At 45.0% G+C, this 15,448-nt stretch overlaps 1 protein-coding gene and 1 pseudogene across 3 annotated transcripts in view; one reads left to right on the plus strand and one right to left on the minus strand.

The window, feature by feature from the left end:
- LOC105291646 (plexin-A4-like) overlaps window positions 1–15,448 on the plus strand; it is a 331,962-nt gene that overhangs the window by 227,784 nt on the left and 88,730 nt on the right. The window lies entirely within an intron of this gene.
- LOC111739270 lies at window positions 7,404–7,519 on the minus strand (annotated as a pseudogene).

Below are 15,448 nucleotides of genomic sequence, written 5' to 3' on the forward strand. Positions count from 1 at the left end.
AGACTGCCTCTCTTTCTTTGATCAACCCTGCATTTCCTGCCTGGACATCTTGGATGGCTCTTTCACGGGCAGCAACAACTCTTTCCCAGAAGTACCTGTTCACTTAGCTGGCACTGATTTCATCAGTTTCCTAGTCCTTTTCTTGATTTTTATGTTCCCCTTCCCCCCCGAACCACCACATACACTCACCCACAAACACATGCACACATGCAAAAGGGCTCATGCTTAGGAGAATCTGAACTTCCCGACAGATACCCTGTTCACGTCTAGCTTAGTTTCCAGGTGATGAAACTGGCCTTGGGCCTGGGTGGTTGTCATGGAGACGCATCCCAGCTTCCTTCCCTGCTTCGGCCCTTGAGCTCTTCCCAGCAGCCTTTCTGGGCTAGAAAAGAAAGATCTAGCTTTGCCCTCTCTTTCCCCTTCTTTGAGTGTTTTGATTCTACCTAACCCAAGTCATTTCATCAGGATAGGGGCGAGGAGGTTTCCAAAGAACCCACGAAGTTTTCTATTTGGTTTGTTGTGTTAGTTAATTATCCCAAGTGGCAATCAGAAAAAAAAAAAAAAAGTAGAATCAGGTCCATGTTATTTATATTTTATCATAGTCTCCAAGGGCACAGAGGGATGCGATTTTATTTCTTCCTCTGACTCTTCATTTAATGTCATCTTCCTACTGCTGAGCAAATCTCACCACCTATTGATATTGCCATCAAAAATTCCTCACCATTTTACTCAAGGCCCCACATAGACAGCTCATCAATAATATCTCCTGAACCTCTGCAAGGGCACTTCTTCCAAGAGCTTAGACTGGTTCAAATTTCTAGAAAAGTCTGTGTGTGTGTGGTGTGTGTGTGTGTGTGTGTGTGTGTGTGTAATTCATCCAGAACTGATCTCTGAGCATCTCGAAGGACTTTAGTCAGTGCCTTACATTCTCCTAACCACTTTCAATAGGGAAGAGGCACTTGCTTTTGCTGCAGTGGACAGAGGAGGGAAACTGAGGCACAAAGTGTAAATGAAGGATGCCATGTCTTCCCAGAGAGTCCAAGAAATTAAACAGGTTGAAATCTAGTGGCCAAAAGTGGAAAACAATCTAGGTTTCTTGATTTCAGTGTGGACATTCTGGCATGTGTAGAAGACAGGCCTACCACAAAATTTCTAGTCACGGGACTTGCTTTACAGAGAGCGGGGTGGATTTAGCACTGGCTGGGAAACCTGACAACCTGGATTTTCACCCTGCCTCTTCTATTACCGACTTGACTAACTCACAAAATATTTTTGAACTTTGGTTTTTAATTTTTTTTCCCTAAAAATACTGAGTTAAAATGCCTACCTGCCTCCTCTCTAGGCGATCCAAAGATGTAAAGATACTTTATAACCTTCAAGGCATGCTGGAAGTATTAAGTTTAATTAAAGCTATGAGTTATCTCATTTGGTGCTTGCAACCATCCTGTGAGGTTAGCGTTATTTTCTAAGGTTCAGAGAGATCAAATAACTTGCCCAGAGTCACCCAGGTAGCAAGCAGCAGTGTCTGGACTGCTGACTTCAACTTGAGTGCTTTTCATCAGCCCACAGCTGTCTGTGGGAATAAGGTTAAACCAGCACTGAGACTCAGACCCAGAGAGAGGGTCATTTCAAGGTCATCCCAACAAATAGCCTGCTGTACCAGCTCCGAAATGATATGCAGCTCCAGTGACCAGGAATTATAGGAACATTTTGGCTCGTGTAGCAGATGGGGGAAGAGGAGAAAGGGACAGGGTGGGAGAGGAGAAATAGTGGAGGGAAGGGGAAGCCATGTAAACACCCGCTGGCCTAGAAGAGGGGAGGGTAATATGCCATGCCGAAGGCTTTTGAGCCAAGAGAAAATGTGTGTCTTTATCTTTGTCTGTACAATTTATGGTCCAGCTGGGCTCTTTCGCGAGGCCGGGCCTGTTCTGGCACTGCCAGAAGAGTTACTCTTGGGGCGAGACACTGGAGGCCGTGAGACCCTGCCAGGACATAATGTAGTCATGGTTATTGGAAGGAAGTTTCCAAATGGGGTTGGCTGGCCGAGCCCAGAAGACTTAGAAGGCACAACTCCATGGAGTTCCCAGAGCAGCAGACTGACCTGAACTCATGTGCGTTGGAAGTGTGGATTATGTCATTTCCTTCCCTATGAGATTGACAGATGCTCTTCTTGACAGAGTCATTCATTTATTCGACAGAGATTCATAGCAAACTAGGTAGTTGTTATAATCATAGATGAGAAATAACATGTCTTTTTACAAGAGAGCTCAATGTACTGGGTAGAACAAAGTGTTAACGTTTAACGCATGTTTAACAAGCACCTATGGATGTAAAAATTATTATAGTTCACCATTATCCAAAAAACATTTTGGAGCTGTTAATTTACTGAGGTTAAGCTTTTTACAGTTGTTGATTTATTTGGATTTAGCAGAGAAGTTAGTTAACCAATGCCATATATTTGTATGTGTTCTGAGAACTCTAATCATGAGTCAGACAAAGTAACAGGTCTTAATGTGTTAAAGAGTCTAAACTTTCATGCCTGTGTTTTCTTGATTATTGGTTTAAACACTCTGCTTATCGGTGGGATTTCCTGCTTTCACATCTACACCCATCCCCAAAAGGGGTTACTCTAAAGATCTAAGATCTAGCCAAATATAAGTATGCATTTATCCGCTTGTTCATTTCATCAATGTTTAAGAATTTCTGGTACCTGATCTGGTGGAGGAAATATTTATTATGTACAAATTTCCAGTGGGAACGCTGAGGTGAGATGCTCCAGAGAGCACATCAAGTCCACGGTGCTCCTCACCTCTCTCATTAGAAAGGGGTTTTCCCCACTGTCGTGGGTATTGCTGTGGCTTTAGACACAGGGTGCCTGCATGCCTTGGAGATATTATTGTCCCCTAGTTCCATTGAAAAGTAAGTTCTTTCTAACTCATCCCTTCCTTAACACATAATTAAATTGTAATACAGAAAGTGACATGACAACACTTTGAGGACAGAGATAGATAGACATACAAGAGGTTTTGATGAGCAGCTGCTGGGAATCTGTATCAAACCAACTGTGTGGATAATGGAATAGTATAAAGGAGAGAAGAGGAAGGAGAAAGCTAAAGATGAACACTGAGAGAAAGGGCGTGTCTGGACCCTAGCCATCCTGTGCAGGGGCTCGTGCTGACTGTTTCTGAGTGAGGAAAGTAGGCAGAGCACACAGTCTTTGCCCGTCAGGAGCTGACACTCTCAGGTAGTCCTTTATTGCACTAGCCTCCCCGTCCCCACAGAGAGCTCAGAGTTCTTGTGAACGTTTTGTCTTGTAAGACGGGAAGATCTGTACTTCAACAGTCCTTCATCCCATCATGGCACTCATAGGAAGTGATCATTTGTATGGGGCACACTGAGGCTACACGAGGGGGCAGACAATGGCCTCCCCAGGGGAAATACCTGCATCTTGACATACCTGTAACCCATTGACGGCATGCCTTACGTGCTCTGGATGCTGTTGAGATGCACTCATTTCCGGTGAAAGGACAGGCACTTTGAAGAAGGCCTGTAATTTGTCCTTTTGCCTCCAGGAGACAACTGCACCCGTATTGTCTTGACAAGACACCGTAGTCACATTGGCAGTGGGTGTTATGGGGGTTCTGGGTGGGAGGGAAATAGGGTGACAACTGCGCACTTCACCTGTCCATCGTGTGTTCTAAGGCAAGCCTCAGTTTCCCACTTGTTCTCACACCAGTGACTCCCGTTAAAGTCGGAGGACTCTGGAAGGATGACTCTTCCCTTTTCAAAGGACTTTAAGCTCCCTAAAAGAGCAATGCAAGAATGATTTTAAAATGGTTCATTTAAAAAGGACTTTCCAGACAGACAGTAGAAGGGTAGCTGCCAGGATCTGGGAGGAGGGAGGAACAGAGAGTTATTGTTTAATGGATATAGTTTCAGTTTTGCAAGAAGCAGAGTTCTGGAGATGGATGGTGCCAATGGTTACACAATAATATGAATGCTCTTGATACTACTGAACTGTGTGCTTAAAAGTAGTTAGGCAATACAATTTATATGTGGATTTTACTATAATTAAATTTGTTAAACAAAGGACTTCTCTGTCTACTCTTTATCATATCAAAGTAGCTTTCTTTCTACTTTTTGTAGTATGTTTTTCTAAACCTAAAAGATAATCTTACCTCTTTAATGGACGTCAACCTAGAACTTGATACTGTCTCGTACCTTTTCCCAGGTAATAGTGTCACTACACTCTGCCAGATACTAGTGTCCCTCGGTCCTCTCATAAACATCTTCTGAGGGAAACACACGGCTCAATCAGGCTTCCCTCTCTTAAGCCAACTTACAAAAGTCAGAGGTCACCTACACGCTGGCCTGTGAGGTGACCAGCAGGAACGCTGGCCTCACATCTACATCCACAAACATTCCTGAGCCAGAGAAACAGGACTCTGGCTTCGGGTAGTGCTTTTGAATTTATTAAAACTCACCATTGTCTATAGGATGATATTTTAAAGCCCAGCTTAATTTATAACAATAACAACAATCACAGAAGCTTCTCATTTTATAGTGGAGATGAATCTGTTTGTAACTCATTATATTCACGGAACCTTTATTTGCCTGAGTATATTACTATGGCTCGTGAGTTCTATTGTTATTATTGACATTGTTATTCATACATTTAGTCAATGTTATTATTCTTATCAAGTTGCCTTTTTCTTTAGTTTTCAGTAATGTCTTAAAGGCTTTGTGTTATTTATAATCATAAATTCTCTGACAACAGGAATGATTTTTCTGATATTATAGGGAAGAGGAATAATAAGAAACAGCAAGACTCAATGGTCTCCACAAAGCCATATCAATACCAAAGGGAAAATCCAGATGGATCGATTCATGTTACATGCATTTACTGAAGGTTCACTTCATGCCCCCCGTAATGCTGGTGCTTAGGCCACTGAGATCCAGAATGATTAAAAATGGGACAGTGGTGTCACCCAGACCTGGGTTTGAATTTCGTTTTGACTCAATAATATACTTAGTCAATAGCCTGTGCGAATTTGGCAAAGTTGCTATATCTATATCTTATTTCCCTCATTAGACAACATCAGTACCCACTTGCATATGAAATGTATGCAGCATACGCTTATATTATCTGGCACAGAGTGAAAACTCAATAAATGTTAACTATCGGTTAGTTTATCTCCCTCAAGGAGCTCATAACCTAGAGAGAAAACCAAACTCTGAAATACCCAGAACTGCGCTCCAAAGGGACAGAGTAAGGGCCAAAGTGAGGATGAATCGAAGCGTGGGGACCAGCACAGGCACAGAGGGGAGGCTGGGGCCAGGGACTGTCTTCTAGGAGAAAGGAGCAGCATCAGCCCAGGCCCAGAACCAAGAAAGGGCGAGTGGGCCAACAAAGGAGAACCAGGTCTGGCTGAAACTCTGGTCCGTGGAGTAGGGTCAGGGTGTGAGGCTGGAAAAGTTGACAGGGGCCACTCTGGGAAGGGCTTGAATGCCATCTTAAGCAATTTAGATTTTTCTGTAATTTAATAACCCCAAGACACACATTTTCCCTCCCATTTCAACGTCTCTGAACTGAATGCTTCTATCGACAATGTGTTGTCTTAGTTAATTGCCAGCATTTTTTCCTTCCTTAGTAGTACACAAAATTACAGTGTACCATGCACTTGGTGCCTCAGATTAGATGAGACGTGTACGTTAAAGGCTGGATGACCCAAGGCCCAGTTGGAGAAAGATTCACGTTGCTATCGTTTCCTTTTCGTCTTAGTAATTTATTCAGTGCTGGTAAATAAATGCCCAATTGTGCTCAGATATAATTCAGTGCCGCTAAAGGACATGAGTCCTCCCAGCTCTTAACGAACGGTCCTTGTCTCAGTGGAGGGGTCTCGGCTGAGGCTCAGTCCCCACCCAATATGAACTCTCTGTCTTCAAAGTGCCACATGTGGGGAATTAAGAAGTGAAGGTAAAGAGGCAAAACTGCTGAGAAAATATGCGACACGTTCCAAAAACAACTTACGCACAACACTCAGAAACCCGCTTCCTTGCCCTTCGCACAGACTTATCCCACGCGTCTCGAAAGGTTGTACAACTTCCTCCAACACTGGATCTCGCTGTCTGTGTGTCACTGCTGTGAGTTCCACAGAATGAGTTAAGAACCTAGGCAGAAAGCTGGACCTAATTAAGGAATGATGCTATGGAAGAGATCTTTAGTTTTCAATTTCTTGATTCTTTTGTGTGTTTTCCCATCTCTTTGGCTTCCTCCTGTTCTTCTTTATGCCTCTCTTTCCTGCTTCTCTCCATAGAGCAGAACTGTCCTTGGGGCACAGTAAATCTATAGCTCATCTGTGGTGAGGACAGCGGTGGGGAGGCAGAGGGTGAAGAAGAGCCTGGAGAACCCACCAGCTGATGCTCAGAACGATTTGAGGCTCATTTACATGTGGTCCCTCTCTGGTGGACTGGGGCTGGTTGCCTAGCAACAATGCCCTCTGCTTTTTTCATGCATGTTCCTCATCTTAGCTTCTCCTTCCCCTCAATTCCCTTCAACCAAGTCCATGAAGTTCATTTTCATTCAATTTTAACTTAAGAGGGGTGAGAGAAGTGTGTGGTATGATTTTCCTTGAACACTCAACCCTTTAAGTTCAACCAGGCCACTAAGGGCTCTGAGTGTATGCCACTGAATTCTCAAACTTAGCTTTACCACAGACTCACTGTGTGGTCAAAAGTAAAAGTAGTAGACAAGACCTAGAGAGTGAAGAAATCCACTTGAGATCTGCAGCATTCAGAATTCCACTTTATCGTCATTTCCCTGCTAAAGCCAGGCAGGAAAGCTGAGTATTTCTAGTCCAAGTCTGTATTATTTATCATATATGATGTGTATGTACATTACAGTGTCTTTGGTGGGAAAAAAAATCTTCAGTGTTAGCTTCAACTTCTATGCTAGGTTCTTTCAGTTAAGAATCTTTTAGAGGAACTTGTCAATATTTTCAAAGAAGCTTCCAGTGAAAATCCAGTCTTCTGTAGTCTTGTTGCAATAAGTCTTGAATGTCAGCACTGTTCGTAATTCGGCATCTAAACCAAGTGTGAGGGCCTTTGAGTCTTCTGCCCCAACCTGAAAAGAAAAACTCAAGTCTAATCAATTCTAATTATTGTATCCAAGGTGGGGGGGAGGGGAAGAAGGTGGAGAGAAAAATTGTGTCATTAAGGTTTATTTATTTATATGTAAGCAAATACATTCATAACTGCTACTTTTCAAAAAATGGAACACTTTTTCCTTTTTTACCAATGCCTTGCATGTGTTATATACACTATATTTGAGAAAGGAAGAATGGAAAGAATCTCTAGTTCAGCGGTTTTATTTATTTATTTATTTTATTATTTATTATTATTTATGCCTACAGCACCTGGTCTTCCTAGGTGGTCTCCCATCCAAGTACTAACCAGGCCCGACCCTGCTTAGCTTCCAAGATCAGACATCAGGCTTATTCAGGGTGGCATGGCCATAGACCATGGACCGTGGCTCCACTGGGGCGCGAACCCAGGACCTTCTGCATGTAAAGCGGGCGTGCTAACCGCTACATCATGGAATGACATCCAAGTGGTTTTATTTAAACAAATCTTTTCATGGGATAAAACATGGAAAATTGATCTACGGAGTATACGACTGAGAATTGATATTAAATTTAGGATTCGGTTGACAGATCATTTCATGAGATTAATTTTGTATGTTTTTCACTGGCATGGTGTGGTAGGACATGTCATTTTGGAGATAGAACAATAGAGAACTCATCACATATGTGGCCTCAGAATTTTCACTTACAAATATGGGATAAGAGTTGACAGATAGAAGATGTCTGACATTTGATTCAGCTCTAACATTCTGTGATTCTAGGTGTTAATCATTTTATTTCACTGCGTCTCAGTTTGTCTGTTCCGAATGTGATAAAGATGCCACTTACCCTGTATTTACCTAATACAAGGTAATCAATCACTGAATAATCAATCACCTGAACCAGAACAGAGTCCATGTGGAGTCCTTCTCTTTCCTGGGCTTCTCAGCATTCCAGAATAAGCTACGTCTCATCGCAGAAGGATCTGTAGGCTCCCATTCCTCCTCTTCAGCCATCACATCCTCTGAAGGGGCTTGCCCTGGAGAACAGTGGTGGGTGGTCCATGCCATCTTGCCAGCAGAGATGTGAGCCATCCTTCTTCCGTCATTTGCCATGTGGATAGCCCAACATCCATGGGATGCTGTTGGGGCCCAGACATTTGTCTTCCTGGGGGAAGAAAAGGACTGTTTTCTTGTCCAGAGAATGAGACCTAAGTGCCAGATGAATGAAGTGAACAGTTGGGGTCATCAGATCCCACAGTTATTATCTGAGGTCAGATCTGTGCCTTGTTCAGTGTTGTCCCCCCAGAGCCAGACCACACCCCGTACTTCAGTATTTACAACGTGGTCACTAAGTAATTATTTGTCGAATTCTGAGCATTATTAGACATTCTGCGGCTAGACTAGAAGGCTATCTGGCTGTCTATAGGACATCCTTACGTTATGCGAAGGAGGAGGAGGACGGTAATCAATATGTAAATATCTGAATAATTACCACACCAGCGGCATTTCTAAGACAATTTGTCCTTAAAGTGTGGAGAACACCTTCTTACCAATTACATTTCATCAGACATAATAGCTGGCTATCTTTGACAACCTCAGAGGTATTCGTTTTCTTTTTTTATGCCGTTTTCCATAAAAACAAGATTGGCACTTGCCTCTTGCCAGTGGATTTCAAAACATCTTGGGATCATAGAGTTTGGAGGGGAGCCTCACTGACCTACGAAAGTGTCGCCGCCTCATTTAGAGGCCAAGAGAAATTTGAATCAAAGTTTCTGTGTCGGCGGCAGAACTGGCAAGGAACCAGCTCTCCTGACTCCTAGTCCAGCGCTCTTAGTGAGGCGCACGGTAGCCTTGGATCCAGCAGTCCTTGCAGAAATCGAAAGTCTGCAGAACTTCCCCTCACCGCAGTATGCAGTGGGGACTCTGAGACGGGTAGAGGATGAACATGTCAGTGAATTTCAGAGAGGACCTTGCCATCTGAGAGGTGAATTTATAGGTTTGTACAGCATATACATAAAGAGTGTTATGAGTAGCTGTTTTCTCTCACCATGAGAGGAAATGGACTTAATTGCTTGAGAAAGGACTTAGGGCAGACAGTCGGGAGAACTTCCTGGCTCTGTGGACTGTGCAAAGGCAGAGTCATTCAGCTGCAGACTCACTCGACTGCTATGAGTGGCTTTCTGTCCTCACACACCCGTTTTTTTCCCAAAGTGCAAGAGAAGCCCTGTTAGTGAGCAGGGCACGTTTACCCAGCCTGGAAATATGTGTTAAGCAGAGCCTCAGATCCCGCTGGTTGTGTCATTTTGAATCAAGCCAAGCCTGTGGAAATCATTGAAGCTATCTACCTTGGCTGTTTGTTCTTAGCAATAGGTCAGGAAAAGAGTGTTCCAGCTTTTAAACCTTGTTATTTGGAAATGGGCTGAACTTGCTACTACCGGGGTGCGGTCGATTGTTGAATTCTGCCAGGTGGTTACTGGTGACATTTATATGAAAAGAGAATGAAACACATCCCTCTCCATACGACTGTCCATTTGCACACGTGTCGGGAGAGTTTGAATGCACACATCGCGGGTATATGTGCCCTGCTCCAGCTGTGTAGTTCTACACACGCATTTGGATATTCATGTGCACAATTGTGTGTGCTCCCGCAGCCAGGGGACATGTGTAGACATGGGACGTGTCTGTGTATGTGTGCGTGAACAGGCACACATGGCCCTTGTCGATCTTTATTTCCACGTCACCCATGCCTGCCTATGTGGACAGATATGTGTAGCACATTTGCAAGTGACCATTCTATTTTTGCTCATGCCATTCTCCCTGCCTTTATGGGAGAGGAAGCGTTGAATGTTGGCAATGCAATAAAGAGCAACTGATTTCAATGAATGTTCCCTTGCCCCACAGACACATTGCCACTGCTTTTATGCTGCACATTACACCGCGGTGAAATTTAGTTAATTTTATGGTTTGTTATTACAACAGCAGAGTGGATTGAGAGAGGCAGCTTTTGTTGGCTCCATGTCCCAAATTTCCCGGGTGTGATGGGAGCGAGTCAGAGCGGGAAGCTAGCAGTGATCAGAAACGGTCCACACAGGAGCAGAGTGGCTGCTCTAATTGACTTTTAACTTTTGTAACTACAAGAATTACTTAATTAGTCAGCAGAGGCTTGGCTGCTCCTGCCCTCCCCGAGTATATATTTTGGTCAGAGAATCCGAGAGGAACATTACAGAATAACAAGAAAACAACCAGGCGCTCAACCGTTTTGCTGAAAAGCAGCATGTTTTGGTGAAGAGAGCTGTGTGGTCCGAATGTTCTATGCTCGGTTCCCAGCTTTGTCAACAGCTCCTTCGTCTCTGACCTCGATTTCTTCATCTCTAAAGTGGGGGATGGTAATGTCCACCCTCTGAGGTTCCTGGGAGGCGAGCACCTGGAACATAGTAGGTGCTCAGTGAGGGTTCCTTCCTCTTCTCGCTTTTTCGCCTGTTCCAGAATATCTCTGGGGGCGAGAGGAAGTCAGAGCAGCTGGGGTTTTTAGATCAGACTGAGTACCCAGTGGGAAGGGATTAAGAATACACAAATAATAGCACCCATGATTTTTGAACCCCCAAATCAGGACATACGATCTGAGAACTTTGAAAGGACGATTCTGGAAAATCCACAACAAAAACCGATGTTGTCTGGATCGATTCCATGTTGAATAGCTTGGGCCTGAGCGTGACCGAAACCCGTGAGCTCGTTGGGAGGTGTGCCGCCAGTCACTCTGAGTGAGGCAAAGCTATTAGCATTCTTATTTATGCTACTAATGAAGCTAATTAAATCTTAAATCTGAAACAGAGTTGGTGGACTAGAATACTTGGATAGCAGAAGCTATTTCCACAAGAACATGGCTTTCCTTGTTATTCTTCTCAGCTGGGTCCTTGGATCCTGCCACCAATGGTAGGGCAAGCAGATGACAAAGAATATGTCAGTCCTGCTATCATTCCTCCAAGGCCTGGCATCTTGTTCCCCGGGCTGGGAGGCTGTTATCTCTCGAGTGGTGGCTCCTTCATTCTCAGCAGACAGGAGCCCAGCAAGTCCCACTGGTCTTGCCAAGCGGCATGTGCTGGGTGGAACGTGCCACCAGGAAGCCCCTGCTCCCCTCCCGGAATGCGAAAAAAGTCTTGAGAGAAGGCGACTAAACAGATAGAGCGAAGACTTACAAATTCAGATGCTTGGGCCAGCTTTTATTCCTCCATTAATTAGTATCTCATCATTGGGAGCTTGTTTTCTGGCAGCTTCCTTGCCCCGTTCTGCCTTATAAGAGCTCTGAGAGCATTGAGATGCCACAAGTTCATGTTCTCTGATGGTCTGGGCGAGAGGACAAACAATGATATCTTTGTTTTCCTGAGTTGAAACTCATCATTACATGGATAATGTCAGGACTCATCAATTTAATATAGGCTTTAACGCTTAAGAAAAAAAGAAAAAAAGAAAAGAAAAGAAAAAACTTTCTATTTTGGCTCAGGAAGCCCCAGAATGAAAGCGTTTGTAAACCACCCAACAAAGCTGACTCATTTAAGAAGAATTAAATGCTTTGGGGCAGTGAGGAGAGGAGGGTGGGACTTGGGAATGTATGTCCGCTGGAGGAGGCTCCTGAGTGAGTCATAGCATCATAGAATAATTAGATTTTGGCGATAGCAACAGTCACTAAACCAACCCCCTGATTATAGAAAATGGGAACACTAGTTATTTAGTGTTCTCCCTTCAGACTCAAAATATTCTTATTGTTTATCGTTTCCAGTCCTAACTTCTGATAAAACTCATGGTCACTGTGAAGAATGCTGGAGAGAACTCTCGTTTATGAGGACCCTGCTTAGGGAATAAGTATTGTGAGCCACTGAAGCACAGATTTGGGGCAAGGGGTGATGGATTTTCAAAAGACTAAAAAGCAACCTGTTTGTCTTCACAATAAAACTATGCTGAATATAATGTATTTTTTAAGAATTATTTAAAATTAAATAATTCTAAGATTTTTACAGTACTTAGAGTAATCTCCCCAAACATTGACCTGCCGATGTAAATGTGTAGGCATTCTGGTTAATAGAAAAACTGGGTAAATAGAACAACAAAAATGATGGACGGTACTGCATTTTTTTATTACAGTGTTTCGTAATCTGTTTTATCTTATACTTGGAAAATTAGACTCTAATAAGAGCCACCCATCATATCCCCATTCAAGACTGATGTCCCATGCACAGTGAGTCTGAAGGGATGGGTATGAAGAATATCAGGAAGATTATTTCTCCTCTAGTCCAACATCTCTACATGGATGGAGAAGGGATTCAGCCTCCCCCCTCCCAACCAATGCTACTCATCAGGTTTAATAAAGTCCAAACCCGATTCTGGCCCTAATATAATGAGTGGTCCCTAAATCCTGATTTTTCTCATTGTTCGCAGTCAGGCCACAGAATCGAAGGTATCACTTTCTAAAGTAAGCACAAATCTCATAAAACACCAGGGAACAATTCATAGCAAAAGATCTACCTGTTTTTACATAGAATCACTGAGACTGTTCTCTGGGCTTTAAAAAGAAATAAAAAGACTGCTTTCCATTCTCTGCCACGGAAATATTTTCCGCCAAGCCTCAGAATTCCATTAAAGAGATGTTACATAGCGTAAAATATTTACAGATGTTATAAAATTATCACAATATTTGAATGCATTTCATTAGTGGAGCAATAGTGGCTAAATACATGTACAAAAGACGGCTATGTCCAAAGCACCTTATAAACGGGGAAGAATTAGATCTTCCAGGACCCCGGAGAGGGAGTGAAGTTCTCTCAGTGTGGAAGAAAGGGGAAGGACAGAGGGGCTGACAGTGGCATGAGTCCTGTGCCGGTCCAACAACGGGTCCTGCTGAAAGGTGCCACTGTCAGCACTTACGAGACAAGGTGCCGACGGTGGCAAAGTTTTGGATGGTGTCTCACAAGCATGTCCCCACAGGGTCCCTGGGAAGCGGCTCGCTGTGCTGATTCCTCTCACTGAAGTGGAGAGATGCTCCCTCCTACCTGATCTCTCCCGGACAGTCAAGCCCCCCAAGCCTGACTCTCACCTCTCGGCATTTCCGCCCTCCAGGCCTCCTTGCAGACCCCCACAGTGGCCATCGTCCTCCGGCAGCTGAGTCCCAGGCACAATCAGGCAGCCTGTGCTGTTCCAGCCACACCTGCTGTCCCAGTGGGGCTGTTAGCAGCAGGAGCCATGGAGGAGTTGGGGAGGGGGACCCCGACGCCTCTCCTCATGCAGCTTCCCCTGACACTCGCCTTTGCTCGGTTACCCCGCGGTTGCCTGGTGCTTGTTGCTAGCTTCCCACCTCCCAGCTTCCCTCTCCTTCCTCCGTGCTGAGGATCCAGGAGAGCACCAGCCCTGGGCTGGGAGCAGGTGCAGGACAGGGAGGATCTGGGGGAGCCCATCATCGCTCTGCACACATGTTGTCTAGTTAGCATCAGGCCTGGAGTCCCGGTAACAAGCTGGTGGTGGAGACCCCTCCCCACAACCTCCCGGCCAGCCATGCCCAGGGAAGGCTGTCATGTGGGAACAAGTAGCTGAGCAGGACATCTGTCCTGCCTGGTTTTAAACCACAACATTGGAAACCGGTAATGTCCTTTTGAGATCATCGAATCCAATGACTTTTAAATTGTGGCGTGAGACACATTAATGTGTCCTGGAAGCAATTTAGTGGGTCATAACCAGTGTTCTATTTTTTTAAATGAGAAAGGATCAGAATGCACGTCACATATAAATGGAACTTTTCCTTCAGTTGTCTATGAGCACATGTGTCCTGGGTGGCAACATGTTCCTGACTGTAAGTCTCAAAGAGAAAGCTAGGGAAAGGCAATGCTAGCCCAGCGCCGCCCCCTGCAAGCTCCCTGGGCCCATGAGAACCTCTCTGTCTGCAAAGGTTCCCGCTGGAGGAGATGCCCCGCCTTTGCCGTTCAGCTCATCCCAGTTCCGTGAACACCCCTCACTTCCTGCAGGTACTTCTGTCCCATCCAGGTCTGAACACTCGTTGGCGCCATTTCTCTTACTTGGTTACAGAAATTGACCCCCTGTCATGTAATAATCCTTGATTAAGTTATCCCACTGAGGGATTCCAAATCCCAGCTCCTCAGATAAGAACCAGTCGCCTTTGCCATGGATGACTTCCCTTCTTGACATCATCACAGCTGCCTTTGGATGAGGCCCCTGCGCAGGTTCAACAAGATTGGGATGGAGATGCTCTTGCTTCCAAACACAGCCGCAAAGGCCAGGGGTCACAGAGGACAGGGGCTGGAGGTGCTGAAGAGAGAAGCCGCAGGATTTCAGAGCAGACTATGCTCCCAGGAAACGGAACAGGAAAAGGCTAGGTCCCACGCACCATGTCAGCCCGAGTTTCAGCTTAAGCAAAAAGGTCGTCCATTCCCTGGCCTGAAGGTCTCAGGCGTTATGTGCAAAACACTGTGACATCTTTTCCACACCCAAGGTGGACACGTAGTTTCCTCCCACTCCTTTCATAGGCATGAAGGCGGAAGGAGAGTCAGCATTCCAGAGGCTTTTGGAGTGTCCGCTTAATTAACCGTTAACTCATTGTTAATAAGATGTGGGTGCTTGAAGGGAATTTGAAATCATTTATGTATATTTACAGAGAAGCTATACACATTGCCCGTTGAAGTTCATTGCCTTGCCCAAGGTCGCTCAGAAGTTTGTGGCTGAGCAGGGGTCTAGAATCCAGTTCTCGACACCCAAGTATTCCTTCCCCTCTCCCCCAGATCCTCAACTGTCACTGCTGGTTCCTGGGGCACTGCTCCTTCTGGAGAAAGGGGAGACCAGGATCAACAGCCCTGACCCCCTGGGACCCTCACTGCCATTCAGGCAGCACACCCAAGGCTTGAGGCAAGCAGGCCAACTCCTGGTTCTGCCACCCCTCTTCCAACATTGGTCCCTGAGCAGGTGGGATGGCGAGCTGGTGCTTTGAGACCCCTGAAGGGGAGGCATGGACGGAAAGCCTGAGAGCAATGGCCAGGCATTATTATGATGAGAGAGATACTGTAAACTTGAGGTTATTACTTCTATCATTGTTATTATTAGATTTAATGGCTGAGTGAGCAATTCACTCGGCTCTAATAGAAAATTGCTCCTGACAACTCTCCATAACCACAGGATCTGGGAAAGGCAATTGCGAGAAATGCTCTCACCTTTGCTGGGGAGTGTTGTGTGCAAGGCTCAGACATGGATGGCCCGGGTCCCTGAGCAGCAGATCAGTGCATCTTGTGACATCCAGGGATGTGACTCTGAGCAGGAGGGGGTGAAGGC

The sequence above is a fragment of the Pteropus vampyrus genome, unplaced genomic scaffold (genome assembly GCF_000151845.1).
Source record: "Pteropus vampyrus isolate Shadow unplaced genomic scaffold, Pvam_2.0 Scaffold48, whole genome shotgun sequence".
Taxonomy (NCBI): Eukaryota; Metazoa; Chordata; class Mammalia; order Chiroptera; family Pteropodidae; genus Pteropus; species Pteropus vampyrus.